Source organism: Sciurus vulgaris, assembly GCF_902686455.1.
Source record: "Sciurus vulgaris genome assembly, chromosome: 13".
Taxonomy (NCBI): domain Eukaryota; kingdom Metazoa; phylum Chordata; class Mammalia; order Rodentia; family Sciuridae; genus Sciurus; species Sciurus vulgaris.
The window spans coordinates 7308267-7325861 of NC_136474.1; positions in this window are offsets into that span (position 1 = coordinate 7308267).

Consider the following 17595-nt stretch of genomic DNA (forward strand, 5'->3'; position numbering starts at 1 on the left):
CTTAGGATCAGACTTCCTTAACAGGACTCCCATAGCACAAGAAATAAAAGCAAGAATCAATAACTGGTATAGATTCCAACTAAATAGCTTTCTCTCAGCAAAGGAAACTATCAGCAATGTGAAGAGAGGGCCTACAGAGTGGGAGAATATCTTTGCCACTCATACTTCAGATAGAGCACTAATTTCCAGAATATATAAAAAACTCAAAAAACTCCACACCAAGATACAAATAACCCAATCAACAAATGGGCTAAGAAAATGAACAGATACTTCACAGGAGAAGATCTACAAGCAATCAACAGATATATGAAAAATGTTCAACATCTTTAGTAATAAGAGAAATGCAAATCAAAACTACACTAAGATTCCATCTCACCCCCAATTAGAATGGCGATTATCAAGAACACAAGCAACAATAGGTGTTGGAGAGAATGTGGGGAGAAAGGTACACTCATACATTGCTGGTGGGACTGCAAAACAGTTCAGCTACTCTGGAAAGCAGTGTGGAGATTCCTTAGAAAGTTTGGAATGGACCCTCCATTTGACCCAGCTATCCCACTCCTCAGCCTATACCCAAAGGACTTAAAATCAGCACACTACAGAGATACAGCCACAATGTTCATAGTGGCTCAATTCACAATAGCCAGACTATGGAACCAATCTAGATGCCCTTCAATTGATGAATGGATAAAGAAACTGTGGTATATATATAGAATGCAATATTACTCAGCTATAAAGAATAATAAAATTATGGCATTTGCAGGCAAATGGATGAAATTGGAGAATATCTTTTTAAGTGAGATAAGCCAATCTCAAAAATCCAAAAGAGGAATGATCTCACTGATAAGCGGATGATGACACTTAATGGGGGGGTGGGAATGGGACAAGAATGAAGGAAGGAGGGACTGTATAGAGGGAAAAGAGAGGTGGGAGGGGTGGGGGGGAAGGAAAAAAAAAGAGTTCATTTGGGACCATGTTGAGTTTGAGCAGGCTGTAGGACATTTGGTTTTAATTATCCAGCTGGAGCTGGAGAGAAGGAGAGTTTGGGGCTGAAGAGACGTTATGGAGGGACATGTTAAAAAAACATGTGAGGGACAGTTAAAACCATGGAAGTGGATACCATCACTCTTGGAGATGGTCTTCAGCCCAGGGAAATATGGGCTGGGTGGTCAGGGAAGTTTGGGATGAGTGGTTGAAAGACTGGTAGTTTGCAATTCTGTGGCTCTCTGTATATGTTAGATGAGCTCAGGATACAAGTAAAATGATGCTCAGAAAGGGAAGTTATGGAGTGTCCAAAACCCTATAAAGGGGGAACATGGAAATGAGGCTAAGGATGCTGTCATTTTTTTCTCTCCCTGAAACTGTGACTTATGAATGAATATGCTTTCTTAATGTAATGATTTAGTGGCACTGTACAGAACTGATGGAAAATGGGATCATGAGATAGGTGGACTGCGTTAGGTAGCTGTGTAGGATACCTTCTGTAAAGTGATAGGGTCTGACTACAGAAGGAATGGAAATGAGGGGTACCAAGGAGCACAAATTCCAGGAAGGTTCAGAGGCCATGATATTATGCTTCATGGCAAGTGGGACATGGTATGGTGGACAGATCCATGAGCACAGTGATCCCACTTGTTTTAACCTTGTTTGTGACCCCTGAAACATACTTGTACCCTCAGTGTTCATGGACTGGATAAAAGATATAATTGACAAATGTAAAATTTTAAGAAACAGTTGATGTAGAAAGGTGATGATGATTTCAAGTTTGAACATGGGCATCGGAAGTGAAGACAATGAAGAGTGAGGCGACAGTATGGAACATACCCAGAGTTGTGCATAAATTCAGTCCATCAAGTATTGAGTGCTAAGTACTATAGGAGAATAAAGACTACAGAAATAGGTAGCAGAAAGTTATGCAAATTACCATGAGATGAGGTGGAATATGCTCAATGTTAAGTAAGAAAAAGTGTTTACGCTGTATTCTAAAGACACAACAGGGAGAGAAAGTCCATCTGGTTTGAGGGAAGATGAGAAACATCTCCTTTGAGGAGGTGGCATTTTGATCGGCAAAAGGGAGGCAGGGGCAGGGAAGAGGGCACCACAGGACTTGGTTCTGGCAAAGGGCTGTGGGAAATGACCCAGGTGGGCACATCTGGACAAGGCCAACTCACCTGTTTGGCCAATGCGTGGGCTTTTTAGTTTACTCAGTATTAATTTAGAAATTTATTGGATATGAAAAGTGAGTTCCTGGTAGGAGGGTCCTTCACTTTTCAATGAATGCCCAGGTTCTTCCTTCCTTGACAGCCTGCAGAATCAGGAGCTCTCTATGGCTACTTGTTAAAACAAGCATTCTGGGGTAGAGGAAGAGAAAGCATGGGTTTTGCTTGTAGCTTTTCTCTTTAGCACTTTCCCTCAGTCAGCCTTGCTTGCCTGGATCCACAAGGCTATGGAGAGAGGATATAAAGATCACACTCTTCCAGAGATTACTCAGTGAAGGATTTATAGGAAACTTTCCTTTAAAAAGTAGCCAAATAGCTCTTTAAGGCTACAGTGTTCTTAGGGAGAACAGAGATGTGTGGGAGGAGTGGGAGATGCCATTTCACAATATTTATTTGCAAACATTGTAGAAGGCACTTCACGCCATTGGACAAGGCCAATGGATTCTGAGGTATTTATCCCTGGACAGCAATGTGCAGCTTATGTCCAAACAGTTGTAGGTACCAATTTTAGACAATAGGTATATGAATCCTAACCCTTAATATCACCTCGAGAATTAGAGAGGAAATGGTGGGTATTTCTGATCTTGTTTGAGAGAAAGTTAACTGTTTTGTGCTTTTTGAAAACTGTCCCTTTTTTTGATACTGGGCATTGAACCCAGGACACTTTTCCACTGAGAGCTACATCCCTTATTTATCATTATTGTTATTATTATTATTACTATTAGTATTATTAATTGTTGTAGTATTAGTAGGGGTAGTATTGAGACAGGGTCTCACTAAGGGCACTGCCTAAATTTCAGCAGTTGGCCTCAATCTTGTTATCCTTCTGCCTCAGTCTCCCAGGTCACTGAGATACAGGCATATGCCACAATCCTGCCAGGCTGAGGACTATCTTTTCAGACTTGAGAGCCTTTATTAATAGATGAACCAGGAGATCCCAAATACCTGGTTATTAAATGTTAATGTAACATACTGTGGTTGGAATCTGGCTCTGAAGTAAAATGCAATATTAGTTCTTCTATCATCTGAGCCTGTGGATTTGGGCCTGAAAACAGAGTTAACTCAGTTTTGTCTGTTTCAGAGCATTAAGTACTTCTCAATATACCATTGAGACTCTCACCCAAAAATATATGAAATACAGTTATTGAGGTCCACATTTAATTACTGATTCATTTATTCATTCAAACACATGTAAAAAGCACTAGGTGTGAGTGTAGTTGCTACAACTTGTTCAACATTCCTGTGTGCTGACACTTCTAAAGGGTTTAGATGGATCATCCAATTTAATCTTCTCAAAAAATCTGTAATGTAGGTATGGTTTATTCTTCCTATTTTACAGATGTTGACATTGAGGCTAAGAGAGATTAGGTACCTTGCCTGAGGTTTCCTAGCTTGGTAAGTTTGGTTTTGAGATTGGAAGCCTGGCACAGCTCATGCTGAACTGTTAATTCTCAACATTTAGGTCAGATGGTCTTGGCATACTTGAAAACTGCCTTGCCTGAAACAAATGAAGAGCTTATTCAAAACATGTATTTACCCTAGTAACCTCATATGTCATTGAATATATAGGAATTTCCAGAGTCAAATGACTTGGTATAAAGTTGTTTACCTTTCAGCATTTCATGGTTCAAAGAGATTTAGATGTTTGTTTCTGTTCCACTGAGCATAGCAGACCTTTCACTTCAGGTTTAATACCAAATGCTCTTGATAATTAATGAAACTGCTAAGAGTAATTCTAGGAAAAAATAACATGTTGGTGGCCAGAATGATGCAGTCTGAAATGCTTGCACCTTCACTGTGGTTCTTATACAAAGCACCATATTGACATCACAATTCACAGAACGCCTAGTCATCAGAGTTGAAAACCCACACTGGGCTGGGGAGTTTGCCTCTGCTGAGAATAAAAGCCATGCAGATTTAACTGCCAGGGAAGCCTGTTTCTCATCTTCTTTCTGGCTTGTTGGCCAGGACTCCTGCTGCCTGCATGAAAACAAATGCCAGCGTGACACTCTCCTGAGAGACTCAGGACTGTAGACAAGAATCTCCACATATAGCATTCACCATTGCCAGGGTGCTGGATTCTCACCAATCCCACGGCCAGATTGAAATATGGAAAACCAGTTTAGAGCTTTTTAAGAAGCTGTGACAGGGTATTTAAACAGCAGATTCTAAGCTATTACACAGCTGGTCAATAATGGAAGGTGTAAAGAAATAATTTTAAAATGTGTACATGTTCTTTGTGTTTTTATAACCTAAGTACAGTGTCCACTGTAGAAAAACAATTCCAAAAAGAAATAAAGAATGAAAGAAAGAAAAAAAGAAAAAAAAAAAAAAAAACTTCCTGGGATCCTCTTTTATCAGTACACTAAACTTTCTTTAATTTAGGAGGGGAAGAAAATTGAAGAGATCTCTTGGGCAGAAGTTGCTACAAATGTGTTTTCCACCAGAATATCACTACAGTTTTCCTTTATAAGTTAATAAATATTAGCACTGAAGAGAATTATGGTATTTAAATTTTGCAGAAATAAGTTGTGCTGTTTTCCTAAGATGGTGGGGTTTGTTTCTTGGTCCACAGGAGGGAACATAATCACTGTGCTGTTTTCTTGATTACACTAGAGTCAGGTGAACCTCTATCAAGAACTAACTATGCCCTTTACTTCCCAGGCACAAAATGGATTGCTTCTGACCCCTAGTTTACTACTTTACAGCTTACATTTTGGGAGCAGACATAGTCCTGTAGTTTCACTGAGTTCTGCGTACTGCAAAGGCCAAATACTCTGTTCCAGCTGAGTGTTTGGAAATGAACTTGTAAACATAGAACTTCTAAGGGACACCTTTTCTCTCAATTCTACAGAGATGTAAGATGGTGGCTTCTTCCTAATATTTGGTAAATTTTTTGAGATTACAAAGAGTGTTCAGAGGGACAAGCCTGCACGCCATTTCAGAGGAGATATTTTTTTGAGGGCAGAAATGGTGTACTTATGTCATTGTCGATAGTGCAACAATTAGTCCTTGAAGTATTTTGTATATTTTCATTTGACTATGAAAACCAAAAAAATTTAAGGGAAGTATAAAACTTAACATAAAACATAATAATCCAGTTACCCAATGTTCTGATTTACATGAAATAAATTCAAAAGTGGAGAGACTCAAGATGGTGGACTAGAGGGAGGCTGCATTACTTGTAGCTCCGTAACTCCAGTTTCAAGCAGAGGATATCTGTTTCTCAGTGAGGCAGTTTTTGCTGCTTATTGATCCCCTGCTGTTTACCCCATTTGTCTGCTGTGATGACCTGCAGTCTGCCAGCCTATCGAGGCCTTTTATGAGTGCAGATTTGCTCACAGTCAGGCGTCTGTCATCCACCATTTGCCTGCCTCCTGCTGCCCATGGTCTACCTTACACCTATCCATCACCCAATCAGGAGGTTCACCTCCTGATTGCAAACTGATCACTGACTGCCAGAGGAGCACCAGCTGCCTGCTCTTGCCTGGAAGATCACTGTTACAGTGCCTGCAGGTTTGATTATATGTGCCTTGTCGCCATTTTGAGAAAACAGCCAGGCCCTGTAGGAACACTGGCCGGACTGACTGAGTCCCGTCTCCAGGATCCCTCAACCTGACCAAACACTCCCTGCCTCTGGGGCTCTCATATTGGCTGACTGCTCCCTGCCACCAGGACCCCCAGACCAACTGACTGTGCCCTATCACCGTGACCCCAGACTGACTGAAACTGGCCTCCAAGATCCCACAACAACACCGAACACACCCAAACTCCAGGATGCCTACCGGACCAACCACATTCCACCTCCAGGACCTCCAGCTGACCACCTCCACCCCTGAGCTGCAGCTCCCCTTGTGCCAACATATTTCAAAGCCAGAGCAGCCATCTTGGATAATCCTGGAAGCCTTAGCTCTGATCATTAGGTGGGGCAAAACCCATCCTGATATGCCTGCTAGAGGCTTGAAGCTCATTGTCAGGTACCTTGCATGCATCAGGCTACTGAACAATGGGAGGTTTCATTAGTATATGACTGTTATACTGTAGATTTTCTTTTTTCTCCTTTTTAAAAAAATTTTTGTTTTTATTTCTTTACTTTTCTTGCTCTCTTTTCCTTTTGTTTACCTGTTCCCTCAGAGTCTCTTTGCCATTTTTTGCAGACTAATATTCAATTTCTTTTGATAGCACTCTCACACTTTCTATTTTCTAGAATTTCTGTATACTCTTTTCTTATCCCAGTAACAGCCACATTATACATCCCTCTGCATCCTCTTTGTCCTCCATTAGAAACTGAAAACATTATTGCAAACCTGTTTGTTTTCTCTAAGATAATATTTGAACTCATTCTGTATACTATGACAATTTTGTTATTGTTCCTATAGGGGCTATTTGCACTAGGATTGCATAGTGTCTGATTTGGGCACTGCTAATATTGATCCCCCCTTAGAGAAAGGGTTTTGGAAACCTATAGGGCCACTATAAGCCTATAGGGGGAAATCTGCAATACCCCAGATCTGCCCTGCTAGAGGGGAAGATACATGAACAAAATGAAAAAACAAGGGAAGAAAATGACACAAACAAATCTAGATTCAATAGAATCCAATGGCAGTATGTTAGAAGAAATGTCAGAAAAGGACTTCAATTATACATGATTAAGATGATTTGTGAAACAAAGGATGAGATAACAGAGCAAATGCAGGTGATGAATGATAATACCAATAAGCTGAAAGAGTACTTGCAGGAAGTAAAAGATCATTTCAACAAAGAGATAGAGAGTCTCAAAAAAAAAAAAAAAAAAGAAAAAAGAAAGAAACAAATGGAAATCCTTTTTTGAAATGAAGGAAAGAATAAACCAAATAAAAAATTCAATGGAAAGCATCACCAAAAGACTAGACCACTTGGAAGACAGAACCTTAGACAAAGACAAAATATTTAACCTGAAAATAAAGTTGCCCAAATAGAGAAGGTGGTAAGAAATTATGAACAGAATCTCCAATAACAATGGGAAATCATGAAAAGACCAAATTTAAGAATTATTGGGATTGAGGAAGGCACAGAGATACAAACCAAAGGAATGAACAACCAAACAATGAAATAATATCAGAAAATTTCCCAAACCTGAAGAATGAAATGGAAAATCAAATGCAAGAGGCTAACAGAACACCAAAGGCACAAAATCACAAGAGAACCATACCAAGGCACATTACAATGAAAATGCCAACCATTCAAAATAAAGAGAGGATTTTGAAGGCCAGGAGAGGAAACACATCAGATTCCATATAGGGTGAGAACAATATGGATAGCAGCCAACTTCTCAACCCAGACTCTAAAAGCTGGAAGGGCCTGGACCAACAAATTTCAAGCTCTGAAAGAACATGGTTGCCAACCAAGAATCCTATACCCAGCAAAACTAACCTTCAGATTTGAAGATGAATTAAAATCCTTCCATAATAAACAAACTTTAAAAGAATTTACAAATAGAAAGCCTGCACTACAGAATGTTCTCAACAAAATATTCCATGAGGAGGAAATGAAAAACAACAATGCTGGTCAGCAAAGAGTGGAACAACCTTAGAGAAAAACCACTCAAAGGAGAAACCAAGCCAACTTAAAAACCAAAAATAAGCCCAAATGACTGGGAATACAAATCATATCTCAATAATAACCCTGAATATTAATGGCCTAAACTCATCAAGCAGTAGACATAGAATGGCAGAATGAATTAAAAAGAAAGACCCAACAATATGCTGCCTGCACAAGAGACTCCTCTCATTGAAAAAGACATCCAAAGATTAAGGTGAAAGGATGGGAAAAAAAACCTACCACATACATGGACTCAGTGAAAAAGCAGGGGTTTCCAACTTTATATCACATAAAGTGGACTTCAAGCCAAAGTTAGTCAGAAGGGATAAAGAAGGACATTTCATACTGCTGAAGGGAACCATAAATTGGGAAGACATAACGATAGTAAATATTTATGCCCCAAACAATGATGCATACCTGTACTTCAAACAAATCCTTCTCAATTTCAGGAATCACATAGATCACAACACAATAATTCTGGGTGACTTTAACTCATAGCTGTCACCACTAGATACATCTTTCAAACAAAATCAACCAAAGAAACCATAGAATTCAATTACACAAACAATAATCTAGGTGTAATATACATATGTAGAATATTCTCTCCATCAACGAGTGGATTCACTTTCTTCTCAGCAGTACATAGAACCTTCTTGAAAATAGACCATATGTTATGCCACAAAACAGCCCTGAGGAAATGCAAAAAAAAAAAGAAAAAAAAAAAGAGATACTGCCTTGTGTTCTCTCAGATCATAAAGGACTGAGAATAGAAATCTATGACAAAATAAAAAATGGAAATTAATCCAAAACCTGGAGACTAAATAATATAGTATTGAATGAAACATGCATAACAAAAAACATCAGGAAGGAGATAAAACAATTCTGAGAGGTCAATGAGAATGACAATACAACATATCAAAATCTCTGGGACACAATGAAAGCGGTATTAAGAAGAAAATGCATTGCATGGAATGCATTCCAGAAAAGGATGAAAAGTCAACAACTAAATGATCTAACATTACAGCTCAAAGCCCTAGAAAATGAAAAACAGAATAACAGCAAAAGTAGTAGAAGACAGGAAATAATTAAAATCAGAGCTGAAATCAATGAAATTGAAACAAAAGAAACAATTCAAAAAATTGAAACAAACAAAAAGTTGGTTCTTTCACAAAGTAAACAAAACAAAGAGAACACTAACAAAGAGAAGAAGAGAGAAGACTCAAGTTACTAAAGTACATGATGCAAAAGAAAATATCACGACAGACAACACTCAGATACAGAACATAATGAAAAGCTACTTTGAAAATCTGTATTCCAAAAAAATAGAAACTACTGAAGACATTGACAAATTTCTAGAGACATATGCTCTTCCCAAACTGAACCAGGAGGACATACACAGTTAAAACTGATCAAAATCAAGCAATGAAATAGAAGAAACCATTAAAAATCTACCACCCAAGAAAAGCCCAGGACCAGATGGATTCTCAGCTGAGTTCTACAAGACCTTCAAAGAAGAACTCATTCCAGTACTTCTCAAAGTATTACAGGAAATAGAAAAGGTGGGTACCCTACCAAACTCATTTTATGAAGCTAATATCACCTTATACCCAAATCAGGCAAAGACACATCAAGGAAAGAAAACTTTAGACCAATATCCTTGATGAATATAGATGCAAAGATCCTTAACGAAATATTGGCAAACCGTATCCAAAAACATATTAAGAAAATTGTGCACCATGATCAAGTGGGGTCCATTCCTGGAATGCAAGGATGATTCAACATTCATAAATCAATAAATGTAATCCATCATGTCAATAGACTTAAGGATAAGAATCATGGTTATTTCAATTGATGCAGAAATATAGTTCAACAAAATACAACACCCCTTCATGCTCAAAAGACTAGAAAAAATAGGGATTGTAGGAACATACCTGAACATTGGAAAGGCTATTTATGCTGAGCCCATGGCCAACATCATTCTTAATGGAGAAAAACTGAAACCATTCCTTTGAAAACAGGAACAAGACAGGGAGATCCTCTTTCATCACTTCTATTCAACATTGTCCTCGAAACTCTAGTCAGAGCAACTATGCAAACCAAAGAAATTAAAGGATACAAATAGGAAAAAAAGGAACTTAAGCTGTCACTATTTGTGGATGACATGATTCTATATTTAGAAGATCCAAAAACCTCCTTCAGAAAATTTCTATTGAAATAATCATGTGATTCTTAACTTTTAGTCTGTTGATATGGTGAATGACTTTTATTGATTTCCGGATGTTGAACCAACCTTGCATCCCTGGGATAAAACCCACTTGATCGTGATGCACTATCTTTTTAATATATTTTTGTATGCAATTTGCTAAAATTTTGTTGAGAATTTTTGCGTTGATGCTCATTAAGGATATTTGTCTGAAATTTTCTTTCCTCGATGTGTCTCTGTCTGGTTTAGGTATCAGGGTGATATTGGCTTCATAGAATGAGTTTGGGAGGGTTCCCTCCTCTTCTATTTTATGGAATACTTTGAGAAGTATTGGAATGAGCTCTTCTTTAAAGGTTTTGTAGAACTCGGCTGAGATCCCATCTGATCCCGGACTTTTATTTGTTGGTAGGCTTTTGATGACCTCTTCTATTTCATTGCTTGAAATTGATTTATTTAAGTTGTGTATGTCTTCCTCGTTCAGTTTAGGTAATTCATATGTCTCTAGAAACTTGTTGATGTCTTCGAGGTTTTCTGTTTTGTTGGAGTATAGATTTTCAAAATAGTTTGTAATTATGTTTTGTATTTCACTCGTGTCTGTTGTGATATTTCCTTGTTCATTCCGAATTTTAGTAATTTGAGTTTTCTCCCTCTTTCTGATTATTTCAATAGATGCAGAAAAAGCATTAGATAAAATACAGCATCCTTCATGCTCAAAACACTAGAAAAAAAATGGGGTAGTGGGATCATTCCTTAATATTGTGAAGGCCATCTATTCTAAGCCCATGGCCAATATCATTCTAAATGGTGAAAAACTGAAAGAATTCCCCCTAAAAACTGGAACAAGGCAGGGATGCCCTCTTTCACCACTTCTATTCAACATTGTTCTTGAGACTCTAGCCAGAGCAATTAGACAAACCAAAGAAATTAAAGGGATACGAATTGGAAAAGAGGAACTCAAACTATCCCTGTTCACTGATGACATGATTATATATTTAGAGGAACCTGGAAATTCCACCAGAAAACTCTTAGAACTCATAAGTGAATTCAGTAAAGTAGCAGGTTACAAGATCAATGCTCATAAATTCAATGCATTTTTATATATAAGTGATGAATCTTCAGAAAGAGAAATTAGGAAAACTACCCCATACACAATAGCATCAAAAAAAATAAAATACTTGGGAATCAATCTCACAAAGGAGGTGAAAGACCTCTTCAATGAGAACTACAGAACACTAAAGAAAGAAATTAAAGAAAACCTTAGAAGATGGAAAGATCTCCCATGTTCATGGATAGGAAGAATTAATATCAAAATGGCCATATTACCAAAAGTGCTATATAGATTCAATGCAATTCCAATTAAAATCCCAATGATGTACCTTACAGAAATAGAGCAAGCAATTATGAAATTCATCTGGAAGAATAAGAAACCAAGAATAGCTAAAGCAATCCTCAGTAGAAAGAGCGAAGCAGGTGGTATCGTAATACCAGATTTTCAACTCTATTACAAAGCAATAGTAACAAAAACGGCATGGTATTGGTACCAAAATAGACAGGTAGATCAATGGTACAGAATAGAGGACATGGGCACAAACCCAAATAAATATAATTTTCTCATACTAGACAAAGGGGCCAAAAATATGCAATGGAGAAAAGATAGCCTCTTCAACAAATGGTGGTGGGAAAACTGGAAAACCATATGCAACAGAATGAAATTAAACCCTTATCTCTCACCCTGCATAAAACTCAACTCACAATGGACCAAGGAACTCGGAATCAGACCAGAGACCCTGCATCTTATAGAAGAAAAATTAGGCCCAAACCTTCAACTTGTTGGCTTAGGAGCAGACTTCCTTAACAGGACTCCCATAGCCCAAAAAATAAAAGCAAGAATCAACAACTGGGATAGATTCAAACTAAAAAACTTTCTCTCAGCAAAGGAAACTATCAGTAATGTGAAGAGAGAGCCTACAGAGTGGGAGAATATCTTTGCCAATCATACTTCAGATAGAGCGCTAATTTCCAGAATCTAGGAAGAACTCAAAACACTCTACACCAAGAATACAAAAAATCCAATCAACAAATGGGCTAAAGAAATGAACAGACACCTCAAAGAAGATGTACAAGCAATCAACAGATATATGAAAAAATGTTCAACATCTCTAATAATAAGAGAAATGCAAATCAAAACTACCCTAAGATTTCATCTCACCCCAATTAGAATGGCGATTATCAAGAACATAAGCAACAATAGGTTTTGGCGAGGATGTGGGGAAAAAGGTACACTCATACATTGCTGGTGGGGTTGCAAACTAGTGTAGCCCCTCTGGAAAGCAGTATGGAGATTCCTCAGAAAGCTTGGAATGGAACCACCATTTGACCCAGTTATCCAACTCCTTGGCCTGTACCCAAAGGACTTAAAATCAGCATACTACAGAGATACAGCCACATCAATGTTCATAGCTGCTCAATTCACTATAGCCAGATTGTGGAACCAACCCAGATGCCCTTCAGTTGATGAATGGATAAAGAAACTGTGGCATATATATACAATGGAATATTACTCCGCCATGAGGAATGACAAAATTATGGCATTCGCAGGCAAATGGATGAAATTGGAGGGTATCATGCTAAGTGAGATAAGCCAATCTCAAAAAACTAAAGGACAAATGATCTCGCTGATAAGCGGATGAGGACATACAGGGGTGGGGGGTAGGAGGGGTTAGTGTTAGGGTTAGGTTTAGGGTTAGGGATAAGGAGGGTGGTAAGAATGAGGAAGAAAGGAATGTATAGAGGGAAAAGAGGGGTAGGAGGGGAGGGGGGAAGGGAAAAAATAACAAAATGAATCAAACAACATTGCCCTATGTAAATTTATGATTTTTAATTAAAATTTAATTTTTAATTAAAATTAAAAGTTAATTTAATTTAAAATTAAAAATTATAAAAAAAATAGTCAAGTGAAGAAATTACCCAAGAATTTCCATATCAGTACATACTATGTACAACAAATTTGATTTCCTAGCAGTATACAATTATTGGGTGCAGAGTTTGTAAGAAAAAAAAAAAAAGAAAATTTCTAGACCTCATCAATGAATTCAGCAAAACAGCAGGCTATAAAATCAACACACATAAATCTAAAGCATTTTTATATGCAAGCGATGAAACAGCTTAAAGGGAAATGAGGAAAACAACCCAATTTTCAAAAGCCTCAAAAAAACAAAATACTTGGGAATCAATCTAACCAAAGAGGTAAAGATCTCCACAATGCAAACTACAAAATATTGAAGAACGAAATTGAGAAAGACCTTAGAAGATGGAAAGATCTCCCATGTTCTTGGATAGGCAGAATTAATATTGTCAAAATGACCATAATACCAAAAGTGCTGTACAGATTCAATGCAATTCCAATTAAAATCCCAATGATGTACCTTACTGAAATAGAGCAAGCAATCATGAAATTCATCTGGAAGAATAAGAAACCCAGAAATCCTTAGCAGGAACAATGAAATGGGGTTATCGCAATACCAGAACTTCGACTATACTACAAAGCAATAGTAACAAAAAGAGCATGGAATTGGCACCAAAATACACAGGTAGATCAATGGTATAGAATAGAGGACATGGACACAAACCCAAATAAATACAATTTTCTCATACTAGACAAAGGTGCCAAAAATATGCAATGGAGAATAGATAGCCTCTTCATCAAATGGTGCTGGGAAAACTGGAAATCCATATGCAACGGAATGAAAATAAAACCCCTATCTCTCACCCTGCACAAAATCAACTCACACTGGATCAAGGACTTTGGAATCAGAACAGAGACCCTGCATCTTATATAAGAAAAAGTAGGACCAAATCTTCAACTTGTTGGCTTAGGATCAGACTTCCTTAATAGGACTCCCATAGCACAAGAAATGAAAGCAAGAATCAATAATTGGGATAGATTCAAATCACATAGCTTTCTTTCAGGAAATGAAACTATCAGGAATGGGAAGAGAGAGACTATAGAGTGGGAGAATACTTTTGCCCCTTATACTTCAGATAGAGCACTAATTTCCAGAATATATAAAGAACCCAAAAATTCTACACCAAGAATACAAGTAACCCAATCAACAAATGGGCTAAGGATATGAAAAGACACTTCACAGAAGAAGATGGACAAGCAATCAACAAACATATGAAAAACTGTTCACCATCTTTAGTAATAAGAGAAATGCAAATCAAAACTACACTAAGATTCCATCTCACCCCATTTAGAATGGCAGTTATCCAGAATACAAGGAACAATATGTGTTGGAGAGCATGTGGGGCAACAGGTACACTCATACATTGCTGGTGGGGTTGCAAATTAGTGCAGCCACTCTGGAAAGCAATGTGGAGATTCTTTAGAAAACTTGGAATGGACCTACCATTTGACCCAGCTATCTCACTTCTCTGTCTATACCCAAAGGACTTAAAATCAGCATACTACAGAGATACTGCCACATCAATGTTCATAGATGCTCAATTCACAATAGCTAGACTGTCGAACCAACCTAGATGTCCTTTAATAGATTAATGGATAAAGAAACTGTGGTATATATATACAATGGGATAATACTCAGCTTTAAAGAATAATAAAATTATGGCATTTGCAGGCAACTGGATGAAATTGAAGAATATCATGTTAAGTGAGCTAAGCCAATCTCAAAAATCCAAAAGACGAATGATCTCACTGATAATCAGATGATGATATGTAATGGGGGGGTGGGAGGGGTGCAAGAATGGAGAAAGGAGGGACTGTATAGAAGGAAAAGTGAGGTGGGAGGGGTGGGGGAAGGAAAAATAACAGAATGTGCCAGGGTCCAGCCCTACCAGGAGTCCATGGATTCCACTCAGGTAGCAGGGCACAGGGAGACAGAGTCGGTGATGGATGGATAATGAAAGACACAGACTCTAGTTCTGGTCCAATCACTCCAATTTTATTCGGGGGAAGGCTGGGTTTATATACATTTTTCTTCAGGCTATAATGGCAGTCTTGTGGTTAATGAGATTAAAGAAGTTTCTAAAGCATAGGCAGAAGTTGTTTCTAACAAGGAACCAAAAGATTATGAGAAAACAGTAACCTTACAGATTATGCTTACCTAATTTGTTTTAAGAATATCTAACTATATCAATGAGCTAATACAATGTTCATTTCCTTAATATCTAAACTCTATGTGACATAAGACTATTCTTATTACTCTGGCAGTTAAAGCGATAGACAATCTCATGTGACCATCTCTACTAGGTCCATCTGGTGAATATCTAAATTGCTGAGTTAAGGGCTACAGTAGGGCAGCGGTCGAAGTGGTTCTTGTGGCCAAGTTTTTTTACTAAATCAATTACATTGTCTTATGTAGCTCTTTTTTCCAGAACAGGGCATTGTGCACCAACGTTTATTATAGGGGTGACCTATTCTTTGTAGGAAGGAAAGAATGTTGTGAAACCTTATTCTTTTACCCCACCACCACACATGAAGAAAAACATCATTAGGATTTAACCGGCCTGTTGGAGACAAAGGCAGATCTATATCTATTTTCTCCAGAGGCGTTCAGGGACTTATTGCATGATTGCAGAATTATTATTAACTTTGTTAGTGGTAAAGATCCATTGTCTTTCAGATTGTAGGTAATATTTTCTGGAATTTTTGTTGTATTCCCCTCGTCCCCTTAAGCAATCTGTTCAGACTGAAATGAGTAATACATTATCAGAAAAACACAGCAGAAAAAAACGCCATGCTCCAGAGCAAAACATCTGGCAATTCCCTTTAGGATAAGCCTTTGCAAACATCCAGAGGATCTTTGTCAAGCACTGGATGGAATTCTGGATGTCCCCGCAGGAATGAATCAAACATCATTACCCTATGAAAATGTATGGTTATGCAAATGGTATGCTGTTACTCCATGTACAAACAGTAAAAACATGTATCCCATTTGTTTACAATAAAAATAAAAATAAAATATAAATTCAAAAGTAAAAATAGCAACAGATTTCCCCTACTGGGATACAAAAGTCACCTGCATACTTCTAAATTATAATCAAGTTACTTCTGTTCTGTGATTAAAAAAAAAAAAAGGAAAAAAAAAGGAGCATCTAGGACCTTGGGTTAAAAAACAATGAAGATGTAGTTGCTTTATCTTGCATAATCCTCTGAATTAGGAGAGTATTATTATTCACTTACATGCTAGAATTTTGCAGTAGTATCACTTTTTATCATTTGGATATTTGTAAAATTTTTTTTCATACCAAAACACTGTTCCTTCCCCACCTATGTTGTTATAGTTTAGGTATGTGAGTTTAGGTGGGACATATTCTAAAGACAGGAATGCAAAGTGATTGACACAGTGCAAGCTCCCCATGCCTGATTCTAGACTTGTCTCATCCACCCTGCATCCCATATTCCTAGTGTGGTTCATTTCAAGCTATTTGAAATTCTTTGGCTCCCATGTTATTTAGCACTGAGCATTTTGCCTACTAATCTGAAAAACTTCAGTAGATTGTGGACCCTCAAGACTTCAACTTCACTCTGTTCCCCATGGTGTCTCACAGCATCTAGCTTTTACACTGGAGTACAAATGATATCAGCAATTATTAGTGATTCTCTAAATGTTACAATGCCAAAGAATCCTTAAAGAAATCTGAAAAAGGTAAGTGTTAAAAAAAGATCAAGACTGTTTACCTTTTGAGTTGGTCATTTTGCTTGTCAAAATTATATATGCCAAGTACCATCTCTGTGCTAGAAGCCTGATGTACATGGTGAGATATAGGATGTCTTTGGAAGAATGGAAAGCTAAAGTGATTCTAATTACTATCTTGCTTCTCTGGTTTACTACTGGAGTAATGATATCATGATTTGACTAGGTCCTGGGAGTAACTGTGTTTCTTTCTTCCCCCTGGCACTTATTCTTAGAACATGAAAACAATCTTTAGTTATACACAGCAACACATTGATTTTTAACCATTATAACTTAGGCAGGGAAGCAAAAACTAGTAATGGTAATTGAAATTATCAATAAGTAAATCTAGTACTTTAAAAAAGCTTTAGCCTGGACATCCTCATCTTTGGTGAGGAGATAAAAGCCTCATTGATTGAAAGGCTCAAGGTTTGAACAGCAGAACTCTGGGAATGAATAGAGCAGAAAGAACTTATGTGGCTACAGTGAGCTCCTGGGGCCAGGACTCGGAGCTTCTGTGGAATTCAGCAAGTATTTGTAAACAATGAATGACCTCTATTTTCTCTCCTTATTGGGAACTCTGTCACATGATTGAAATATGTTTTGGTGACATCCTGGGAAAACCTTGGGAAATGACTGGAACTATGCTAATTTTTTCATCTAGTATTACCAACATTAAGTATTCTTTATGTTCATAGATGTTCTACACATTATCTGAATTTATGGGAGTTGGGATGTTTATACCCAGTATTGAAAATTAGCATCCAGTCACCTGGATGGTGTGTTAAAGATTTATGAGTTCTTAGGTCTTAGATAGAGTCTGACATAAACATTTCATTCAAGTGCCTAATAGTGCTCTTGGTCCGGGGGTGATATTTTGAGAATGACTGAAGTCCAG